Source organism: Panthera tigris, chromosome A1 (assembly GCF_018350195.1).
Source record: "Panthera tigris isolate Pti1 chromosome A1, P.tigris_Pti1_mat1.1, whole genome shotgun sequence".
In the NCBI taxonomy this organism is placed as follows: domain Eukaryota; kingdom Metazoa; phylum Chordata; class Mammalia; order Carnivora; family Felidae; genus Panthera; species Panthera tigris.
In genome coordinates this window covers 230,329,712-230,343,888 of record NC_056660.1, presented here as the reverse complement: position 1 = coordinate 230,343,888, position 14,177 = coordinate 230,329,712, and the positions used below count along the sequence as shown (strand labels likewise).

At 49.6% G+C, this 14,177-nt stretch overlaps 1 protein-coding gene across 6 annotated transcripts in view; it reads right to left on the bottom strand.

The window, feature by feature from the left end:
- The window catches only part of ATPSCKMT (ATP synthase c subunit lysine N-methyltransferase), a 249,847-nt gene that overhangs the window by 106,595 nt on the left and 129,075 nt on the right, over positions 1-14,177 (bottom strand). For 5 of the 6 annotated variants that reach the window (XR_006221614.1, XR_006221612.1, XR_006221611.1 and 2 more), the window contains exon 5: positions 6,068-6,150. The exons of the other annotated variant lie outside the window; for it this stretch is intronic. The gene's annotated coding sequence lies outside the window, so the exon portion shown is untranslated. The remainder of the gene's footprint in view (positions 1-6,067; positions 6,151-14,177) is intronic. 6 annotated transcript variants of the gene reach the window in all.

The following is a 14,177-nucleotide window of genomic DNA, read 5'->3' as shown; positions in this document are numbered from 1 at the left end:
AGACAGAGCTCCAGCTGGAGAGGGGCAGAGAGAGAGGGAGACACAGAATCCAAAGCAGGCTCCAGGCTCTGAGCTGTCAGCACAGACCCTGACACAGGGCTCAAACCCACGAACTGTGAGATCATGACCTGAGCTGAAGTCAGATGCTTAACCGATGGAGCCACTCTGGTGCCCCACTGATTTGATTTACTTTAAAAATCACCTACTGCTTCCTGTTACCTTCAAACCTGAACTCCCAGGGCCAGCGACGACACCCTGACTACAGGGACTATAGCCAGGAACTACTGGCCCACCAGCCAACCTTCTCCTACTTCCCTGCCCACAACCAGCTCCTCCCCAATGTCAGGCAGGGTCGCTCATCCCTCTGTTGTCTCTTACAGTGCTTTTCTTCATCCTTCCCAGTACTGAGCCCTCCCTACACCCAGGTAACATCTTCCCTTCCTCTGTACCCCTGCTCTGACCCTTTGCCTCCCCACAGCCCTCCCTGTCCAACCCAGACTGGAGTGTCTCTTCTCTGAATCTCCAGCGCCTCCCCACGTCCGCCCTCACTTGCCCTAAAGTTGCGCACTTGGTCCTATGGGGCTTGCATATTCCATCCTTGCTCACTGTCCACCCCAGGGGAGCCATTTCCATCAAATCTCCCACTGCAGCAATGCAACGAGTCAACAGGTTCACAGCATGAAGAGATTCCTTGCTGGGAGAGTGTGGCCAGTTCCTTCCTCTCCTGGGAGCACTGCACGCACACTACAGGCTCCAACTGGAATGACTAGATTTCTTACCTGTGAAGGGTCATTTCCAGCCTCAGGGAAGCACTGAGAATGACCTGGGTACCCCCAAAGAACCTACTTAACATCCATAGATCGAGAAACTAGGAAATCTGGATTCTGTCACTCAGCAGCCCCTAATGAAGTATGTGGCCTGGAGCATCGTGTCTCTGGCCTCCTCTTGGGCCGTAGGATCTCCATCACCATTCTTAGGCATAATTCACATGAGGATCCACTAAAACGGGTTAAAGCATCAGCCAACCTCAGCACCATTTGAACAGCATTATTAATCTTTTGCCCTGTCCTCCTAAGATATTCCTCTGATCCTTATATTTTCTAGTACAAATGACAGGAGGCATCTTTATCTTATTTATAGCTCTAAATAAATTGGTAGGAGCATCCACCAAACATATTTATTTTATTTCCCAAGAAATATACCCCCAGAAAATGTCAAGGAAATGATCTTTGAAAAATGCACATCCGAATGCAATATAAAATATTTAAAGGAATGACTGTGCTCTTGGTTTCCATTTTCTGTTAGATTATTCTACAGGCTCTTGTAAAAGTCAAGTCAGTGCTTTTGAAGGCGGAAAATGGCCACGAGTTAGGAAAAGCCTTCAGAGCCCCGGGGTTCTCCTTGATTTCGCTTTTACTTTCAGCATTTTGCCTTGAATGAACGACCTCAAATAACTGAGATATTCACAAATTGATGGACAGTACTTAGCAAAGTAAAACTCGGATAAAGATTGTAAGAACCAAGCCACTCACCAATGGCTTGAAAATTCACAGCCGCACTCGGTGCTTCCTGACAAGGTGTCTCTTGCTACCACTTCCAGTGCGTTCTTCCCCTCCATCCACCTTCCTAAAACCCTCTGCGGCAAATCACGTGGTCGACAAAAAGAACTCCAGAGAAGATTATTACTTAAATCTCACCAGAAGTCCATTCAAATGAGTTGGCCAGGGAGCAAATACTCACCTAGGTTAACTCGCTTAACCCTCCAACAACCCTGTGAGGCAAGTACCGTCTTATCCCTCTTCTGGGATCCAGGAACTGAAGCACAGACAAGTCAAATCAGTTGCTCAACACAGCGATGGAGTAGCCAAGCCAGAGTCTGACCTGCCCGGCCCCAGAGCCCGGGTGCTCAGCCACCATGACATAGTGCCCCAAAACCAATGCCGTCACCCCACAGGTGCTCATACTGGTTTCATAAATGATGAGACGGATGAAAATTTTCAAGTCACTGAAGTTCATCCAAGTTATCTGTAAACCTCACTGGTAGAGAGTAGAAAGGTGAGGCTCATAAAAAATGAGGACTTCCTCAGGATCCAGGGAGAGTGACCCAGGGAGGATGAGAGCCCCCAAGGGGACAGGCCAAGACCAAGTTCCACGGTCCAGGCAGTGAAGGGAGCCCTGAAGGAGGCTCCCAGTGATCAGGGTAGCACCCTGTTCACAGCTCCTAGATGGCCAGTGTGGGGTAGGGCTCATCGAGGGGGGCACAGCCAGAGGACAGGCTTGGACCACAGTTTTGGGCAGTTGTGAGATGACCTAAATCCAACCCTCATCTACCCTCCTGGACAGACCCCGTCTAGAGACCTACGAAACTGAGGCTTCCACATCAAGACATTCTGCACCGACCTCTTATCATTGGGACCAAAAGTGTGTAGTGAGGTCCAGCCGTCACCAGAGCGAGGACACTCCCAGCCAGCTCCTGAGGTCTGCTATGCTGGCCACAGCTTTCTCTGGCTGGACTGCCATTTGCTTTGGATCTGATCCAGTGGGTAGCAGAGATGTTCTGAGGTCACACACCGGGGTGAATATCTCTGCACCTACTAGCTACTGAGTTTGAGAAAGTTTAGAACTCCACGGAGCCTCAGCTCCCTTATCTGAAAGATGGTGCTAATGAGACAGACAACCCCAATGGGTCATCATGAGGATCACGTGGGTAATGAACGTAAGACACAGGGGGCAGTGAAGTGCCCCCACATCAGCTGCTGCTCTCTGTCACCTATAATGGCACAGGCTCCCTCACCCGATGTCATCTGTTGTCCATCTGTGTCAGAAGTTCACTTTTAAACACTCCAGATCTACCATGTGATGTGAAGTGAGCTGTCAACACCCTTGTCAAAGGAGCAGAGCTCAGGGTAGACGGTGGTGTGCTATGCAGGGAGCCCAGACACTGGGGTGGTGACTGCAGGAACTTCTGTTGTCATCAAATAAGGCCTATGGAATACCAAAAATGGTGCCTGTAAGTGCAGTTAGTGACCCATTAATTATCATGATGGCTGCTAGACAGGAGCTCCCAATAGTGACATTAAAGGTATTTAAGACGCACGGATTGGCTAAAATATTTTTTAAAACATCCCCACCCCTTCAGGAAGAGGGTGCAACAACTCATCGATGCCTGAACCCCTTCCCTTGGGGATGATGTGTGACAACAGCCCTAAACCATCCCCCATCGTCGGGCCCTGGACTTGGGAGGATTATCTTTGTCTGATGCTGGTGACGGCATTTGCCTCCACAGCCTTGGCATTTGCCTCAAGGCTCCTTCTGCCCAGCAGGAGTCAGAACCCCTAAGGGGCAGGAGCTAGGACTTCATTAAGCTCATAGAACAGGTTAATGAACACGTTGGGGCCTGCTGGCAAATTAGGACTGTTCCAATAAATGCCTTGTGTGTGGCTGAAGCTGGTTTGAGGCTTTTTGAGGAGCAAAAAGTCAAGGCTCTCACCTGCCTCCGACTTCTTTAGCTGCTACCCAAATCGACCAAGAAGAACCCAAGAGATGCACATAACCAAACTGGCTTAAGTCCGTTGGGGCTGTGCCTGTGCCCGTAAGCTTCATGGGGGAACGATAAAGGGCAAGTGTCCTCGGCTCTGGAGAAGCCACTCGAGCTGACAGCTACCGCCACCCCCATGGAGTCACCGGGAGAAACCCACCGAAGCCAGGAGGTCATGTTCAAGGTCGTACCACAGGGAGATGAACTGAACAAGAAAACAATTTCAACAAGGAACTCCTTCTCCCTGGTTGACCCTGCGCATTAAGCAGCCAGCCTCAAGTAAGGGGCGAGGCGTGGACACCGCTCTCTGTGCCACAGGATGGGGCTTGTTCAAGTTGCCAAGAATAGGGGCGCCTGGGTGACTCAGTCAGTTAAGCGCCTGACTTTGGCTCAGGTCATCATCTCATGGTTCGTGGATTCAAGCCCCGCGTCAGGCTCTGTGCTGACAGCTCAGAGCTTGGAGCCTGCTTTGGATTTTGTGTCTCTGTCTCTCTCTGCCCCTCCGTTGCTCGCACTCTGTCTCTCTCTAAAATAAATAAACATTAAAAAAAATTTAAATAAAAAAAATAAAGTTGTCTCACTTCAAGAGATACCAGGTGAAATTTAGAAGAAAAGGAGGGGGGGGGGGGGGGGGACAGGTAAAAACCGATCACCATGCTTGGAAACACGTGGTAATTCAGGGTAAAAATAGGTACAGCACACCTAAATACAGGGTGGTCGCTCGTGTGACCCACAGGGATACCGTTTGTCAGATGGCTTATGCCCATGCGGAAGGAGACATGCTAGTCTGTGCAGCTCATGCTCATGAACTCCCAAAGTACGGTGTGAAGGCTGGCCTGACAGGTTATACTGCAGCATACTGTGTCCACCTGCCGCTGGCCGGCAGGCTTCTCACTATGTTCGGCACAGATAAGACCCATGAAGGCCAAGTGGAGGGGACCGGAGATGAATACAAGGTGAATGGCACTGACGGTCAAGCTGGTCCCTTCACCTGCCATTGGGACGTAGGGCTTGCCAGAACTGCCCCTGCAGATAAAGTTCTGGAGCTGTGGGTGGAGGCCTGTTGGTCCCTCATGGCACCAAGCGATTCCCCCCGTCACGACTGGAAAAGCGAGGGGTTCAATGTAGAAGGACATCGGAAGCACGCCACGGGTCAGAACGCTGCAGGCTCTGTGTGTGGCCTCACGGAAGAAGACGAAGCTGCTTCCAGAAACAATTCCCCCAGTGCGCAAAGAACCGTGGGCTCCAGACACGGCGGGGGAGACGCACGAGGGAGCTCGCACCACTGTACAAGAGAAGGCTGTGAGAAGAAGCCCAAGAAAGAGGTTAAAAAGATGAGGTGGAGCCATCCCAAAATACCTCCTGCCCCGAAGAACGATCGGGTAATTCAGAAGTAGCCAGGCTTCCTTACACCTCCGAGTAGGCTGCTAAGAGCTGATAAATCTTCCCTATGAAGATTTTTCAGATACAGACAATAATAAACTCATTCATCAAGCTGAGAGAGAGAGAGAGAGAGAGAGAGAGAGAAGCTGCTTTCCTCTCCCCCCAAGATGAGTACAGTCCAAAATCCCCATCAGAAGCAAAAGGACTCTCAGAATTCTGGGTCCCTAAACTGGGGAAGCAGAAGGGCAAGCAGTCGTCAAAATCCAGCCTCGGGACTTCCCGCTCCTTAAGGGTGTTTGCCGAAGCCAAGTTCCCTGGGCAGCCCCTTGGTATCCAAGAATCGCCCTTAGGCTCCATCCTGACCCGCGTTCATTATACTGGGAAGTGTGCAGATGAAGCACAGCGTTTCACGGAAAAGGTGAGTGGCACGTGGAAGCACAGGAAGGGTCCCGGACAGTCAGCCAGTGCGTGTCCCCCCGAAGAACGTCGACCCGAGAAAACAGCGCACTGTCCGCCAGAACCTCAAGTTTGGGAGCTCACGGGAGACACACACTGGTTTTCCGCTCAGCTTCTACACAGCTCCCAGCATCGCCCCCCGGGCTCCGACCGGTCAACAGGCTCCGAAGCCCGCGCCACGGAAGACACAAGTGAGGACGTCGCGGACGCGCGTGCGGATGTACAAATCCCAGATCCTGACCGGGGGTAGAGAGCTGAATACGGGTATCAGTCAATCCCGGGGAACACGTACATTCAGGTCACTCTGGAAAAGACCTTCGAAGAGAAGGGGTCGGCTGCAGCCCAGCGATACCACACAAGGAAACCCAGACTCTCTGGCGTGGGCTCACATCATAAAGGTTTTCTTGCTCAAGGGGGTCGGAGCTGCTCCACCATCGTGGGGCTACGTATGCCATACAGAGCGTGTCCAGCAAGGTGGCCACAGCCAGGGAAGAGAGGACACGTGGGATAGTTTAATTGCTTCTCCCCACCCCTCCTGCCAGCGCCGCGGCCCGGTCTCCCCGCAGGGAAGTCTGGGTAAGTGGGGGGCAGTCTCTGCTCCGGGAGGTAAGCCCTCTGTATGTGCTGTGTGTACGGGACTGGTCATGAAGGCTGGGTCCCCATCCTCCTCTCTGCTCCCCACGTACACACCTGAATTCCCACAGAGGTGCCCGCTGGGGAGGATGATAGACATTCTGGAATTCACGATACTTCTTCTGGACTCTGCATGATGCCTGGAAGGGATGAAATGCTGTTTTGTCATCAATGCCACTTCAAGGCATTGGCATGTGATAGAAGCAATTCTAAAAACCCCCAAATCATTCCTGACCAAGGTCAGGGCCCAGGAGATACAGATGGGTAAGGAAATCCACAACCAGGTAGAAGGAGAACAGAAAATGAATATGAGCAAAGGACAAAAGAACAATGAACATGAGCCTAAGTCCGGGTCAAGACAGTTAATGACCTGCTAGCCCCACGGGGGTCACAGACGCCAGAGGCTGTGCGAGTGCAGGGCTGGGGGGTGAGCTGGTTGGAGAAGCAACCCAAGGGGCTGGAGGAACAGGGGAAAGGGGATACCTGAGCAGAGGCCCTGAGCATCACCAAGAGGATGGGATGCAGGGAGAAGGGGGCATCACTCGTGCCTCCACTGGAATCCAAGGACCTCAACGATGTGAGTCCGGTTCTAACTTCTCTGACCTCCCACACACCAAACCCTGCCACACAGACCCACACAGCCCCACTCTCGTGCCTGCCCACACCTCCCTGCCTGAACTGGCCTCCAGTGTTTCCCCAAAAGGGAAGAAAGAATCTGTCAGAACCCTTCCTCTGTGCTGGTCACTCCTGGTCCAATGCTGGTCCCGTTCTGGTGTCAGCCACCCCCGGCATAAGAGCGGGGTTTGTCTTTTTATTTTTTTAATTGCCTAGAGTGTGAGTCTTCAACTTGATCTTTCAACGGAGTTCTTTCTCTCCATCTGAGATCCTGAATTTCTCTTAAACCACCTCAAGAAAGTGGCCTGCAATCCCGCTCTGCCCGCCTAACTTTAGATATCGGATAAAACCTTGATTCTCAGCATGAGCACATTTATCCCAACAGGTCACTTTTTGAAAAAGGTTAAAGCAATTGAAGGAAGCCTTTTCCCTGATATCAAAGCCACAGACTTAGGTGATTTTTTTAGGCCAAAAGAAACCCACCATAAAAAAAAGAAAAAAGAACAAATCGGCATTCCCTAAAAAGAAAGCAGCCCTGCTTCTTTTTCTTAGCCCAGAAAATTACTAGTTCACAAGGTGAATCTCCCCGTGAATAAACGCGATACGGATGGGGAAATAAATCATTTGACTGTCTACATTTTTTTCTTTGTGACAGTCATCTTGTTGAAAAAGGCCATTTTTTTATTTTTTTTTTTTTTGTGCTAATGGAAGTGTCTTGCTAGGTGAGACTTACACACTATCTAAAATGTATAGAAAGTTTTATCTTTTCAACGCATTTTATTCTCTCTCGCGAATAATTTATTGCAGAAGTGCCCCAAATTAGGTTACAGGTATAAACATCTGCACGTCAGAGGTGTGGGGGAGGTCTGAAAGCCCTCACCGAGGTCACCTTCAAGTGACCTTGACAGCGGCTTCTACTCTGCTTCAGGCACGATCCCAATCGACTCGATGAACCATCATCCTTCCAGGCGTGGGTCACCCCTTAACAACGACATGTCCCAGATTTTCCTGTTTCTTCCCACCCAGACTGAATGTCCCAGCAAGCTGTCCTACCTCTTTATTTGGGAGATATGCCCACCAGAGCTACAGCCGGGTGGGCTATCAATCAGAAAGCTTTCATACAACACCATCCCGCGGTCATTCTGGCGGGTGGGTGAGCACCCGTGCTGTGGCGGTTGTTGAACAGCGTGGACTCACCCCTGGCAGCAAGAGTCGGCCGTGGGAGAGCACAGAGCATTCCTTTCTCCCCCCCCCCCCCCGCCCCAGATCAGTCGCCCCTGGTCTCCCCAACAGCACACTCCTCTGGTTTTGCTTCCACTCTTCTGGTCCCCCCTTCAGAAGCCTTTGCAAGCGCCTCACCTTCCACCTGTCCTTAAATGTTGCCATTTCTTTTTTTTTTTTAAGTTTATTTTGAGAGAGAGAGAGAGAGAGAGAGAGAGAAAATGAGCAGGGAAGGGGCAGAGAGAGAGGGAGACACAGAATCCGAAGCAGGTTCCAGGCTCTGAGCTGTCAGCACAGAGCCCGACACGGGGCTCGAACCCACAAACTGGGAGATCATGACCTGAGCCGAAACTGATACAGCTGGATGCTCAACCGACTGAGCCACCCGGGCGCCCCTAAATGTTGCCATTTCTAAGAGCACTTTTCTCCTGTTCTCACTCTACAGTCTCATCACCCATACGATTCTCAGATGATTATCTCCGGCCCAGAGCTCTCAGAACTAACTGGCGCATCTAATGGGTACCTCTCTAAAAGCTCAAACTCCGTGTATCCAAAACTGAACTCAGTGTCGTTCCACGTTGGAACTCACATGATTCCAACTACTACCAAAGGAGTGTGCACCCTTCCTGCTGCACCCTAGAAATGGCACCCCAAAACCCCCACTTGTCTCAACCAAACATGTCGGTGCCTTCCGTGATTCCCGTCTCTCGCTTTCTACTAAGTGCCCTTTCTCTTCCCTCCTCAGCAGCCGTCAAGTCTGTCTGCTTTTGCCACGCCTACCCTATGAGCCCACACCCTGTCTTGCTCCGCACCAGTCTTGATGGCACCCTTGCCCTCCTCTCCTCTCATCTCCGCACTGCAGTGGAGAGTGAAGTTTCCAGAACTGAAATCTGATCCTGGCACCCCGCTGCCTTAAAACTTTAGAAGACAAATATTTTCTACTGTCTCTAGGACGAAACCCGAATTCTTGGCCTGACTCAAGGTGCCCCCAGACGCAGGCTCTGCCTCCTCTCGAGCCTCACTTCTCTGTTCTTCTCTTTGTACGTACCACCCTCTCCCTCACCTCCCAGCTTGTACGTAAGTTGCTCTGTGGGCTTCAAACGGTGCCCCTCTCCCTGCCCTCCATACCCACTCCCATCTCATTTGTGTGGCCAGCTCCCTCCAAGTTGTATTTTATTTATTTATTTTTAAATTTTTTTTATTAAGTTTATTTATTTTTGACAGACACAGAGTGCAAGCATGAGCTGGGGAGGGGCAGAGAGAGAGGGAGACACAGAATCCGAAGCAGGCTCCAGGCTCCGAGCTGTCAGCACAGAGCCCGATGCGGGGCTCCAACTCACGGACCGTGAGATCATGACCTGGGCCGAAGTCGGACGCTTAACCGACTGAGCCACCCAGGCGCCCCTCCAAGTTGTATTTTAAAGCCTATTTCCCTTTGGCAGGATTTTCCTGACCTTCTAAGGAAGACGAAGATGTGTCCTCTTGGCACCCTGCACCCATCCACATAATCATTGCACTTTATTTTGATTTTTTTTCTAAATTTTCCTTTTTCCCATGAACCTGTAAGACTCATGTCCATAGCACTACTCTGATGGTTCCCTCCCACAGCCTCAAGACAAAACAGACATCGGAGAATGGTAGGCACTAGACAAACATTCAACGATTGTGAGAATGAATGAATCAAAAAGTAAATTACATCTCACTCGCTCCATAAAGCCCAACCTTGGTGCTCCAGCCTACACCAGGGTTTCTCCAACTTGGTGCTGTTGATATCGTAAGCCAGACAATTCTTTGTTACAGAGGGCTTTGCTGTGTGTTGTAGGATGTCTAACAGCATCCTTAAACAGCCGTAGCACCCCTACCCACTTGTGACAATCACAAATGTCCCCAGACATTGAAGCATGAGATTTGAGAACCACGCTGGCCTGTCTCCCTTCTCAAAGGGAGCTGCCACTTGTTAATTGTTCTTTGTCTGGGTCATGTGTATTAGTCTTGCCACCCCAGAGGACTAAAAACTTTTTGGGAGCAGGGCCCTGTCCTCTGCCGTCCCCTGCAGCACCTTACCCAGGACTTAATGTAACACATGGAATTGGCATATGTATCCATCAGTGGAAAGAAGTAGAAAGCCAAGACCATCATTCTTATTAGCAGGTGGGATTCTGACACGCCATCCTAACATTTTCCTGCCTGCCCAAACATTTCAACATTGGGAAATTCAGCTTTCTCAGAAAGCCTTTACTGAACTCTCGATTGTATATGGCGCTTACGATGGTTAATTCCACGCGTCAGCTTGAATGAGCTGCAGGGTATCCAGACATTGGGTCAAACATCATTCTGGATGTGTCTGTGAGGATGTTACTGGATGAAATTAACATTTGATATGGTAGGACTGACTAAAGAAGATTGCCCTTCTTGCTGTGAAGGGGTCTCATCCAATCAGTTGAAGGCCTGAAGAGAACAAAAAGGCTGACCCTCCTCAAAGAAGGGAAACTTTTCCTACTTGACTACTTTCAAGCTCAGATATCAGTCTAAAATATACTCTCTCTTTGGGTCTCAAACATGCCAGACTAGGACCACACCACAGGTCTCCTGGGACTCCAGCTTGCTGGCTGCAGATCTTGGAACTCATCGGCCTCCATAATCTCAGGAGCCAATTTCTTATAATAAACCTCTTCAGATAGATAGATAGATAGATAGATAGATAGATAGATAGATAGACAGATAGATAGATAATCTCCTATTATTGGTTCTGTTTCTCCGGAGAACCCTGACAGTGTGGCTTTACAACTCTGTAAAGAAGATTTAAAACATTTAAGAACTAATAATCTCCCCATCTGGAATTCATTAAATTCTCATTTTCTAAAAATTCAACAAAGTCAACTGGACCATGGATGGCTTGCTATGGGTTCAGCGGTCACCCCCTTGAAATGCTACTTTCTCTGGATAACACAGCTCTACATACCTTCTGGCACATTCAGCATGTAATCAGAGAAAATGGAGCCAACTTGCCCTTGACCTGTTATTAATAATGACATTTGATTTCCCTTAAACGAACCTAGATGCCGCCAATGCTCTTTAAATAAATAACGATGATAATTAATAGCCAAAAAATCGATGGTTAAAAATTAACCATTTATTTTAAATATTTAGCAAATGTTTATGTACTAAATTTGAGTTTAGCATTGTAGCAGTCCTGCTTAAAAAGAACCCCTGAAAGCCACTTCCTATGATTAAAAAATTATCTCAATTAATACATGGACATATAGCAAAAACAGGTAATAAAAAAAAAATATTTGGGGGCATCTTTCCCTTGCTATGTGCCCATGCTCAAATATGTGTATTTGAGTGTATTAAACAGTTTATTAAACTGTGTATTAAACAGTTTAAACCAAAGCCTTGTTTATGAGTCCAGCCACATGATGCGGTGGGACGAACACTCCCCAACATTGTAACCCCATGTTCTGAGCCCAGTTCTGCCAACAGTTAGCCTGTGAGCATGGGGAGAACTTCCCTATCCATCTCTCTGGCCCTCAGTTTATTCATCTTCAAAGTGAAAAGAAAGAGAGACTCCACATGATGACCAAGGTCCCTACAGGAGCTAAAATTCCACAGTTCTGAGTATAACCTTAGGACATGATTTTTTAATCCCAAAATAATTGTTCTACTTTAATTGACAAGTGACCAGAGTAAAATTGGCAAAACACCATCTACACTGGCCTGGGATGAAATGGCACAAGACAGAAATACATGATTTGGGCATTGGGATAATTTTTCTGTACCCAGAAGTAAGCAATGGTGGGTTTATGTAGAAATATTTATGTAGCAGTGAGCTCCCGATTAACTCGCTTAAAAGAAAACGTGGACATTCAGGGATTAAAAGGGGCAATAGAGGGGCACCCGGGTGGCTCAGTCAGTTGAGGGCATGATCTTGAGGTTCGTGAGTTCAAGCCCCACAGCAGGCTGGCTGCTTTCAGGGAGCCTGTTTGGGATCCTCTGTCCCCCTCTCCCTCGCTCTCTCTGCCCCTCTCCCTCTTGCATTCTTCCCCGCCCCCCCGCTCAAAAATAATAAAATGAACATTAAAAAAGGGGAGCAATAAAGGGAAGAGAAGACTTCAATACAGATGGAATCAATGGCAGTAAGAGCCAGAGAAAATGCCCCCAGAAGGGACACGGGACAGTCTTCTCTCTGATAAGGTCACTCAGATTCAGGTCACTCTGGTAAAAGTTCTCTTCATGGACTCCCTTCCGTTCCCACCTCTTTCCAATGAAGGTGGCAGGTAACCACACAGGCTTCAGCTGCACGTTGACGCTAAAAGTGGAAAACCCACTAATGAGCCAACAAACGGCCCAACTACACATTTCTAGAGCCGCTAATGCCGCCACATCAGGCAGCACTCATTTACAGGCAACAGAAACCACTCGAGCTATTTTAAGCAGAACACGACTTCATACAGGGAACTAGGTTCCTATAAAGTCGTCAGAAGGGTTGGAAGGTGGAGCTGGGCCATCAGGAATAAGGCTCACAACGAGATGCCCAACTGGCCCCTATGGGAGCCCCTACCTCTGCCGAGGATGGCGATGGGGCTGAAGGTCTGCCCTGGGACACCTCACCTCGCCACGGGGAGCTCTGTCCCCTCTTGCCCCGAGCAAGGGGCCCAGGCTGCCACACCGAGGTCCCCCACCTTCAGAACAAGTGACGACGGAACAGTGAGCCAGCTGCCAGCACCACCGGGAGGTCGCCAGGCCTGTGAGGCCAGGAAAGCACCGGAAACACCCCTGCAGCAAACCCCGTCACGTGACCCTCCCCGACAGCAGCAACACCAAAGCAGCAGCAGGAGGGGCCCTCTTCACGGGCACCTCGCGCCTCCCAAGCCTCAGTGAGCAGGCTCTGAGGGCGAGAACCCAACTCACGTTCACAGCCAGAGCTTGTAGGGAGGCCGGGGATGTGGTCTTCAGCCTTCTAGGCTGCAGTCCTGGAAGGTGCGTTCCAGAAGGAAGCCGGAAGAGACGGTGGGGGCCAGTCCACCGCATCCACCACAGCTGGGATGGAAGGCACTAGTAAAATCCTCGCCGGGATCCTAAAGACAGTCAAGAAGCATGCTGTCTAACAAATCACAGCCGAATGATACCACGTGACTTCTCCAACCGACTTCTTATCGCACTTTTATCTAGAGGAAGACACAACGATCTGGAGATCGAGATTTTACAGATCTGTATACACTACAAAGTCTTGGGTACTACATACCACCTGCAAATCCTTTTGGTTGTCTGTAAGAGGAAGAGGTAACAAAATGCAGCAAAGTCTGTGGCTTCACTCATCTGCTTACATATTTACCAGGCTCCTACTCAGTGGCAGGCACTGGAGAAGCCACGAAGATTCCAAGGCAGAGGGAAGCAGTCATGTGAGGTCACCGGCTTTAGCACAGAGGAAGCGCCAGTCTGATTCCCATCTCTGCTGCTTACTGGCTGTGTGGTCTTGTGCGAGTTCCTTGGCTTTTCCATGACTCTCTTTATGCACTTTTCAAATGGGAATAACAACACTCACCTAAAAAGGCTGCCGTGAGTATTAAATGAGATAACATATATCCGCCCTCAGTCAGCATCCCCCGAAGAAACATAAGTAATAGGGTGTGGGCTGGGGGGAGCAAATGTTTTATTTCAAGGAATTGGCTCACATAATTATGGGAGCTGCTAAGTCCAAAATCTGCAGGGTAGGCTGACAGGCCTTCTCTGGAGCCTGACTGTATGAGGCCCACCTGCATCATGGAAGTCATGGAACATCGCTTGCTTTACGCAAGGCCTCCTGATTTAAATGTTCCTCTCATCTAAAAAGCACCTTCACAGCAACATCCGGCCGTGTTTGATCAAATACCTGGGTACCAAGGCCCAGTCAGGTGGACACATAAAATCAGCCATCACAGTCCACTAAGAACATTTGCTGAGTGAGAGCTGTTACTATTACACAGCTTACATCTGGGGTAAAGACACACAACTACAAAACAGTGTGGTAGGTTCCATGGAACAGATGTTCGGGACACCAGGAGTGCAGACAATGGGCATATGTGCAAAGCAAGGATGCCAAGGGGTATCTGAGATGGAATAAAGAATGCTGGAGTTACAGGCTCCTGGACGAGAACACTGTCTGGACACAAGAGAGATCAGAAGGATCCAGTTAACCCCCACCATACCTGAGCACAGTCGGGTCTCGTGAGAACACCTCCCTTGGATCAGGAGGGTCCCCTGGCTGGTTGAGGTGAAGGTGTGCATGCAAGGAAGCTAAAGGCATCAGAGATAAGGATGGGTGGTCAGAGTCATTATCAACAGGGGGCGA